The 9,630-nt window shown below is 48.3% G+C and overlaps 1 pseudogene; it reads right to left on the reverse strand.

The window, feature by feature from the left end:
- Positions 1-7,871: 7,871 nt before the first annotated feature.
- On the reverse strand, positions 7,872-8,289 carry LOC131926187 (large ribosomal subunit protein mL42-like; annotated as a pseudogene).
- Positions 8,290-9,630: the final 1,341 nt, after the last annotated feature.

The raw sequence follows: 9,630 nt of genomic DNA on the forward strand, positions 1-9,630 counted from the left end.
TCCCCTAGAACTGAAGCTACAGATGACTGTGAGTAGCCATGTGGGTGCTAGGAGTCATATCCTGGTCTTCTGGGAAGAACAGCCAGTGCTCTTAACCACTGGGCCATCTCTCCAGCCCAAACATGTGTGTATGCTTTAAAGGGTTTTTTAGAATTAATTTTTCTGAGATAGGATTTCACTTTGTTGCTCAGGCTGGCCTTTAAGTCTGGGCTCAAGTGATGACCCCGCCTTCAGAGTAGCTGGGATACAGGTGTGGGCTTCAGATTTCACTATGTTGCTCAGGCTGGCCTTTAAGTCTGGGCTCAAGTGATGACCCCGCCTTCAGAATAGCTGGGATACAGGTGTGGGCCACCGCACCTGGCTAGTGTGTTTTAATTTTCAAAATGTATTTGTCTTTTTGTGGCCTGGAGCATAATTGCAGTATGAATATATTTTTAAAAAATAAATGAATGAATATATTTTTAAAAAAGCCAAGCCGGGAGGCGGTGGTGCACGCCTTTGATCCCAACACTTGGGAGGAAGAACCAGGTGGATCACTGCAAGTTCAAGGCCAGCCTGGTCTACAGAACGAGATCCAGGACAGGCACTAAAACTACACAGAGAAACCCTGTCTCGAAAAACCAAAAAGCCGGGTGGTGGTGGTGGTGGTGGTGGCGGCGGCGGCGGCGGCGGCGGCGGCGGCGGCGGCGGCGGCGGCGGCGGCGGCGCACGCCTTTAATCCCAGCACTCGGGAGGCAGAGTCAGGCGGATCTCTGTGAGTTCGAGGCCAGCCTGGACTACCAAGTGAGTTCCAGGAAAGGCGCAAAGCTACACAGAGAAACCCTGTCTCAAAAAAAAAAAAAAAAAAACCAAAAACCAACAAACCGAAAAACCAAAAAAAAAAAAAAAAAAAAAAAGCTAAATGAACCCCATTGCTCACTGGGAGGACTTGCAGAAATGTTGTCTTTACCAGAAAGCAGCAAATATGAATGAAATTCCTCTCATTTAGGAGGCCAGAAAAAGCAGTCTAAGTTTTATAGCAATGATAATGACTAAGAGTCATTGAAAAATGGAAAGTTCGCCGGGCGGTGGTGGCGCACGCCTTTAATCCCAGCACTCGGGAGGCAGAGCCAGGCGGATCTCTGTGAGTTCGAGGCCAGCCTGGTCTCCAAAGCGAGTTCCAGGAAAGGCGCAAAGCTACACAGAGAAACCCTGTCTCGAAAAACCAAAAAAAAAAAAAAAAAAAAAAAAAAAAAAAAAAAGAAAGAAAAATGGAAAGTTCAAGCTGGTCTTGGTACTAAACCTATAATCACAGCTACTCTGGAGGCTGAATCAGGAGGTTCAAAAACTCAAGGCCTTCTTGGGCGACTTAGTGACTGATTTCAAGTGCAAAAAGTTTTAAAAGGGGCTGGAAAGCTGCGTGTTAATGCACACATTTAACCCCATGCTCAGGAGGCAGAGACTCCCAAGGGCCAGCCTGCTCTACATGGGTAATTACAGACCAGACAGGGCTACATAGTGAGATCTTCCAAAAGAGAGGGAGGCATGCTGGGCACGGAACTCGGTGATACAAATGCTTGTTCATCATTCATGAGACCCCAGGTTCAATCTCCAGATTGTTTGCTTGTTTTAAGATACAGATAGCCGGGCAGTGGTGGCGCACGCCTTTAATCCCAGCACTCGGGAGGCAGAGGCAGGTAGATCTCTGTGAGTTCGAGGCCAGCCTGGGCTACCAAGTGAGTCCCAGGAAAGGCGCAAAGCTACACAGAGAAACCCTGTCTCGAAAAACCAAAAAAAAAAAAAAAAAAAAAATACAGATAAATGAGCTGGGCGGTGGCGGCACATGCCTTTGATCTCAGCACTCAGAGGTAGAGGCAGGCAGGTCTCTGAATTTGAGGCCAGCTTGGTCTACAGAGCAAGGTCAGCCAGGGCTAGATAGAGAAACCCCGTCTCGAGGGGGAAAAAAAAAGATACAGATAAATGGAATTTATAAGTGCATATGTGGGAATATCTTTGCCAGTAATGGAGCTGGCAATGAGGATGCCACCATATGCCAGGGAGTGGTGTGCTGGTCATGACAAGCTGCAAAACAGCAGAAGCAGTTGAACTTTAAAGGTAAGCATGAATATGAAGAAGTGCTGAGATGGAAAGCAACCTGCCTGGATGGAAAGTTTCCTACCCAGAAGCAGCTGAAAACCACACCGGCAGGTTTTCCGTGAATCTGCCGCATGAGAACTAGGGTTTGAGCGAGTGCCAGGGGCTGAGGAGGCAGCTTGCTGGCTCGGTTTCTAGTCAGGCAGGGTGGGCTAAGAGAGGAGCAACAGGTGCCACGGAGAAGCTGGCAGGGCGGAAAAGGCCACAGGTGTGAACGTAGGCACTTTGCCTCCCATGCGAAGGAAACCAGGAAACGTTCCCTGCCTGGCTCTTGTGTAAGTGCCATGAATTCCTAACAGATACGCTGGCGTGGAAGAAAACCCAGCCTTTGGTATTCTGCACAGCCGCTCGACACCATCCATCCCTTCCTGAATGTCTTTTGAATAGTCATGTTTCTGACATTTACTTTCCCTCTCTTTGTGAAAGGGAGTTTTATAGCCTGTAAGAAGAGGGAAGATAAACACCTTGGGAAGTATTAGGATGTCCCACCACTGATAGATAGATATTGGCACAGCCTTTGCAAGACCAATATCAACACCAGCACTTCCACAACTCCAAGTGTTTAGACAATCGGTTAGCCCCATCATGCTTGCATAGTCTCTGGGCCAAAACAATTCTTTTTGTTTTTATTATTTATTTATTTATTTGTTTTTATTTATTTTTTTGAGACAAGGTTTCTCTGTGTAGCCCTGGCTGTCCTGGACCTTACTGTGTAGACCAGGCTGACCTTGAACTCAGAGATCCATCTGGTCCTGCCTACCACGTGCTGGAATTAAAGGCAAGCAGCAGTACCACCACACTCTTTCTGTTTTTAAAGACACTGCCATATGTCCCAGATGGCCCATGAATTTGTTCTATAGCTGAGGGTGTCCTCGAACTCCTGATCCCCCGCCTCTGCTTGTGTGCTAGGATTGCAAACCTGCACCACCGCTCCCGGGCTTCACACATGACAGGCAAATGCTCTACCAAACAGACTACATTTCCCAGGACCAGGGGTGGTGGACTGCCTTCCTTACCTCCAAAGCTCATCACACAAAGACACAGGAACAGAAAACATTGCATTTTGTTTTTCTTTTTGGTTTTTTGAGACAAGATTTTTCTGTGTACCAGTCCTGGCTGTCCTGGATCTCGCTCTGTAGACCAGGCTGGCCTCGAACTCACTGAGATCTGCCTGCCTCTGCCTCCCAAGTGCTGGGGTTAAAGGTGTGTGTCACCACTGCCCGTCTGAGAAAACACTGAATTTATATAAAAAGCACCTCACATTGTTCTTGGATGGTGAAGAACTTGCTAGAATGAGTTAATCATGGGTGAGAATGAGGAGGAGTGGAAGGATGAAAGGTATAGGGGGTAGGAGCTCCCACAGACTGTACGGTAAGATCATGTGACCTGCTTGTGCAAAGATTCTGGGTAAGCAAGGCACACTGGATTCTTCTACTGTTTTGTTTTGTTTTGTTTCAGACAGGGTTTCTCTATGTAGTTCTGGTGCCTGTCCTGGATCTCACTCTGTAGACCAGGCTGGCCTCGAACTCACAGAGATCAGCCTGCCTCTGCCTCCCGAGTGCTGGGATTAAAGGCTACCCGGCTGGGTTCTTCTATTGTTATTTCTCTATTTTGATTTATTTATTTATTTTTTGAGACAAGGTCTCACTATGCAGCCTTGACTGGCCTGGAATTCACTGTGTAAACCAGGCTGTCCCCAGACTGACACTAGATCTGCCTGCCTTTTTCCTTCCTAGTACTGGTATTACAGCAGTGTGCCACCACACCCACCCTGGAATGGCTGTGTTAAAAACATCCCAAGTCAGAGCCAGGCAGTGGTGGCACACAGCTTTAACTCCAGCACTCAGGAGGCAGAAGCAGGTGGATCTGAGTTTGAGGCCAGCCTGGCCTATAGAGCAAGTTCTAGGACAGCAGGGGTCACACAGAGAAACCCTGTTCTGAAAAAACAAAACAAACAAAGAAAATAGCCCAGGTCAGGCATGGTGGTGCACGACTTTAATCCCAGCACTCAGGAGGCAGAGGCAGGTGGATCATTGTGAGTTTTGGTCTACATAGTGAATTCCAAGACAGCCAGGGCTACACAGAGAAACTCTGTCTCAAAAAACCAAAACCAGCCTAGGTCTGGACCAGTGGTGTGTGACTTTAATCTCAGAACTCAAGAAGGAGGAGCAGTAGAGTCTCTGTTAAATCAAAGACAGCTTGTATGGAGAGAGACCCTGTCTCAAAAACCAAACCAAACAACCAACCAAACAATAATAGTAATAAAACTAAAAACTAAAAGAGAATTAACTAGCTCAGTCATGAGTCTGGTGACTTGGCTCTTTGGGTGGAACACTACCTTTCTGGTGCTGCTTCAAGACTTAAGACTCCCCTCAGATCCCTCTGATGCCCACCTCCAGCTGTGGGACCACCAACACTTGTCCCTGCTGGCTCATAAGCTATTAATACAGACAGGCAGCCGGGCGTGATGACACATACCTTTGATCTCATCACTTGGGAGGCAGAAGCAGGTGGATCGCTGTGACTTCGTGGCCAGTCTGGTCTACAAAGAGAGTTCCATGACAGCTAGAGCTACACAGAGAAACCCTGCCTCAAAAAATAAAAAAACCAGAAGGAAGAGAAAGAGAAACGGGAGAAGGAGGAGGAGGAACAGGAGGAGGAGGAAGAGGAGGAGGAAAAAGAAGAAAGATGATGATGATGATGATGATGATGATGATGATGATAATGATGATGATGATGATACAGACAGGCATTTAGCTTCTACAGAGCCCTCCTATAATTTATCAAGTCACTTTGTTGCTATTTAGGTAGTAGTGACCTGATAGTCACCTGGAAGCCAGGTATAACACAGCCCCTGTGCTGTTTATCTCACCTAGCGAGAATTTATTTGCAAAAATGTCAATGTATTTGATTTGGAATCCTAGCCGAGGACCTGATAGGGGTCATGAAATAGATACTATTTGTTCTTAGTTTTCATTCTGCACTGGACAGTTTGTTTCAATGTTTTCTGAAAGATTATCCTTAATCTCCTTCTATTTCCATGACCCTTGCGAATGAGACTTTGTAACTATTTGTATCAAGATGTATCCTCTTAGGGTTAGCGAGACAGTTCAGCAGTAAGGCAGTTCATAGTTATCTGTAACCCTAGTTCGAGTGCCCTCTTCTGGTCTCCTTGGGTACTGCATAGACATTCACATAATGCAGGCACACGCTTACCCAAACATAAAATAAAAATGACAAAATTAGGTGTTAGAATTTCCTTAAAAAGTGACCTGCTTTCCCCTACTTGAGTTTGGCACATCCAGAATTGCTTCTGCAGAGAAATGTGACAGAGTGACTTTGGTGCCAGTCTGAGCCTAGGTTTCACAGGACTGGGTTCTTCCTGTCTTGGAACTCTAGCTGCTGTGTAAAGTGCCTAGCCAGCCTGTGCCATGTGAGAGCCTATCTGTGCCTTGTAGGATACCCAGCTGAGTGCATACTGACCACCCAGCTGCAAGGCTTTTCAGACTCAACTGAATACCAGTTTCATTATTGTAATGATGGCGGGGCTGTGGCAGAATCCTGCCTGAGCCACAGCATCTCTTGGCAATTGCTGTTTCAGCCTTCCTGGAGGACATAGGGAGAATCAAATCAGGAGCTGGCAGTTCCCGAGACTGCTGGGAGCCGGCATGAAAGAGCTGCCGGGGCAGGTGACTGAATGCACACTGGGCAGCTGCCAGGTCACCTGAATAAGAATGTCCTATGACATCCTCATAGGACCTCCCTCCCCCAGATGACTTGGTGTCCTGTGCTGTTTTTGCTGGCTGGAGTTGCTTTCACAGAGTGTGCCCTTTCCCATGTTAAAGGAGAAGGGCTGAAGGTGAGGTGTGTGTGCTGGTAATACATACATCTCCATGACACTGTCGACTTGCAGATGAGAAGGGAGGATCACCTTCCCCTGTGCGAGCAAGACGTGCTCTGATGACTTAGAATCGGTAACGAGCTGGTGCTGGAGTGATGGCTTAGCTATTAAGAGTTCTACTTGCTCTTCTAGAAGCCCAGAGTTAGATTCTCAGCACCCACATGGCAGCTCACAACCATCTGTAACTCTAGTTCCAGCGAATCCAATGCCCTCTTCTGATCTACTTGGGTACTGCACACACACGGTGCATGTGCAGGTGAAGTACCCACAAACACACAAACTAACTAATAATAGAATTGGAGAAAAGCCCCAAATCAACATCAGTCTACCTACCACACTAACGGTGCCCTCACCAGGAGATTTTTCAGAAGTCAACACTTTAGAAAGGAGAGCATCAGTCAGATCCAGGTGGCTTCCAGTTTGTCTGTCCTTTACTCCTTCCTTGTACACTTAGGAGCACTTCCCAGAAACCCTAGGGCTTCAGGCACTGAGGATTCCAGGACAGCAGACTAGGGTCTGGCTTGAGGGCCAACTATGGCCAGGGAAGAAAGACAGCCAGTAAGAGAGATCCTAAGTCCTGCTGATGTGTGAGTTGATGCTTAACAGATGCAGAGAGCAGGCCTGTAAATTTGGGGTGAATTTGGGGAAGATCCCTGGTAGGATCAGATTGGCTGTGACTTGGAGAATGATGCTATTCTAAGGCCATCCTGAAGGGGGCACCACTGAAGAGTTTAACTGAAAATTGAAATCTGATCTATGTTTTTTTTATATTTGTTGTTTATCTTGAGGTTGGTGAATCAACCAGATTGTCTTAAAATTCAGCCTTCCTGGGGCAGCATAGAAGGTGTGGAAGACCATGCAGATATGAGAATGAAAAGAAGCCTCTCATTCTAGAGTTTTCCCAAAGCCTCTTGCCAGCAGAGACTCAGGAATTTCAGCACAATTAGCATTTGCTGGGCAGGTTGCCAACACCACGACATTATTCCTTTTCTTAGTAATAAATGTCAATCACTAACAATTACATCCATGTATATGATGCATTCTGGAGACTGTCCCCCAACCCTTGGCTGCTCTCCTTTCTTACAAATCTCTTTCCATATTTACCAGTTAGGGTTTTATGTAGTGTCCCACAGACGTGATTTTTTTAAAAACTGGTTTTGTAAAAAATTAATTAAAATTTTTTTTTATGTGTATGGATGTCTTGTATGCACATATGCCTGTGTACCACTCCCATACCTGATGCCCAAAGAGGCCAGAGAGGCCAACAGGACCTTTGGAACTAGAGTGGCAGGGTATTTGTGAGCCACCATGTAAGTGCTGGGAACTGAATTTGGGTCCTCTGGAATAGCAGCAAATTCTTTCAACCGCTGAGTTGTCTCTCCAGGCCTAAAAAATAATCTTAAAAAGTGTTTCCTTCCAGGCAGTGGTGGCGCACGCCTTTAATCCCAGCACTCCGGAGGCAGAGGCAGGCGGATCTCTGTGAGTTTGAGCCCAGCCTGGGCTACAGAGTGAGTTCCAGGAAAGGCACCAAAGCTACACAGAGAAACCCTGTCTTGGAAAAAAAAAAAAAAACAACACAAAACAAAACAAAAAAAGTGTTTGCTTGTTTACTACTATTTTCGACGATTCCACTTAGTTGCATGGCCATTTTTTAAGCTAGATTGTTTGTTTTCTTCAGGTTTAAGTTTTATTTTATTTTTATTTATTTTTTTATCTATGAAAGGGTATTTTTATTATTTTCTTACATAACATCTTAATGAATACACCATTTGCATTTTCTCAGCTGGCAAATAAGACAAAAGCAAAATTTCCTGGATGCTTGGAAAATCGAGAGCTGTCACCTGTCTTTGGGGGGATCCAGTTTCTTACGGCGCCTGTGATCCTGTCCGTGCGGGTACCAGCGATGCTTTGTGGTGAAGAACACCTCCTGAGCTGCTCTATCACAGGGCCTTGCTCAAGCCGTTTGCTTTTTTCTTCTAATTTGGTTTTCAGCACTTGTTCGTATGTTTTCTTCATTATTATGCAAAATATCTGGTTGAGGGATAGGTTAGGTGTGTTCATAGGGGGTGTCCACAGAAGGGTGGTAGCACAATAATGTCCTGCCATTGGCCGTCAAAGCCAGCTTGACCTTGCATATTCTCTGGAAGAGAATATGTAGACTTATGACAGACACTAGATAAAGCTCCATTTTGGATTGGAAATAAATGTTTCTAGATAGTTCTGTTTGATGTCACCCACTGGACTGCTGATGCCATGATCCTTATCGGGCGATTTGAAAAAGATATTGTGAGGAGAAATCGCTTCTAAAATCTGTTTCTAGACACAGAATTTCATTCCTCGGGCCAGCCATCTTGCCTCCCAGGTTTAAAGTTTTAAGTTTATTTATTTACTTTTGTATCTGTGTGTGTGTGTGTGTGTGTGTGTGTGTATGTGTGTGTGTGTGTGTGTGTGTGCACTCAGACAGATGTGAGACTGCACAGGGCTCGGGGAGGACAGCAGGGGATGGCTGATCATGGGTTTGGGTTCCTTTTGGGGTAATGAAAACATCCTGGGACTTGCTGGGTGTGGTGACTCATACCTATCATGCTAGGACGCAGAGTGTGAGAAAAGATGGTTGCCACAAGTTCAGGGTCATCTTGGGCTGCATAGTGAGTTATCCTGCAGCAAATAATGAAACCCTGTCTCAAAACAAATGAACAAACAAAATCCCCCCCCAAAAACAAATAAGCAAGTAAATCCCGAGAATGCCCTGGAACTCGTAGTAGGGGAGGGGTGGATGACTCTGTTCCACTCTGAACATGATGCACCACTTACTTTTAAAGGCTGGAGTTGATGGTATATCAGCCGTGTCTCAATACTAGTGCTTGAAAAGTGGAGCTAGGGACTGGAGAGATGGCTCAGAGGTTGAGAGCACTGGCTGCTCTTCTAGAGGTCCTGAGTTCAATTACCAGCACCCACATGGTGGCTCACAACCATCTGTAATGAGATCTGGTGACCTCTTCTGGCCTGCAGGCATACATGCAGACAGAACACTGTATACATAATAAAGAAATAAATCTTTGAAAAAAAAAAAAAGAAGCCGGGCGGGGCGCGGCGCGCCCCCTAGCGGACGGGCGGGGCGCGGGGCGCCCCCTAGCGGACGGGCGGGGCGCGGCGCGCCCCCTAGCGGACGGACGGGGCGGGGCGCGCCCCCTAGCGGACGGACGGGGCGGGGCGCGGCGCGCCCCCTAGCGGACGGGCGGGGCGCGGCGCGCCCCCTAGCGGGCGGGCGGGGCGCGGGGCGCCCCCTAGCGGACGGACGGCGCGGGGCGCGGCGCGCCCCCTAGCGGACGGGCGGGGCGCGGCGCGCCCCCTAGCGGGCGGGCGGGGCGCGGGGCGCCCCCTAGCGGACGGGCGGGGCGCGGCGCGCCCCCTAGCGGACGGACGGGGCGGGGCGCGGCGCGCCCCCTAGCGGACGGACGGCGCGGGGCGCCCCCTAGCGGACGGGCGGGGCGCGGGGCGCCCCCTAGCGGGCGGGCGGGGCGCGGCGCGCCCCCTAGCGGGCGGACGGCGCGGGGTGCCCCCTAGCGGACGGGCGGGGCGCGGCGCGCCCCCTA

The sequence above is a fragment of the Peromyscus eremicus genome, chromosome 16_21 (assembly GCF_949786415.1).
Source record: "Peromyscus eremicus chromosome 16_21, PerEre_H2_v1, whole genome shotgun sequence".
Lineage (NCBI taxonomy): Eukaryota > Metazoa > Chordata > Mammalia > Rodentia > Cricetidae > Peromyscus > Peromyscus eremicus.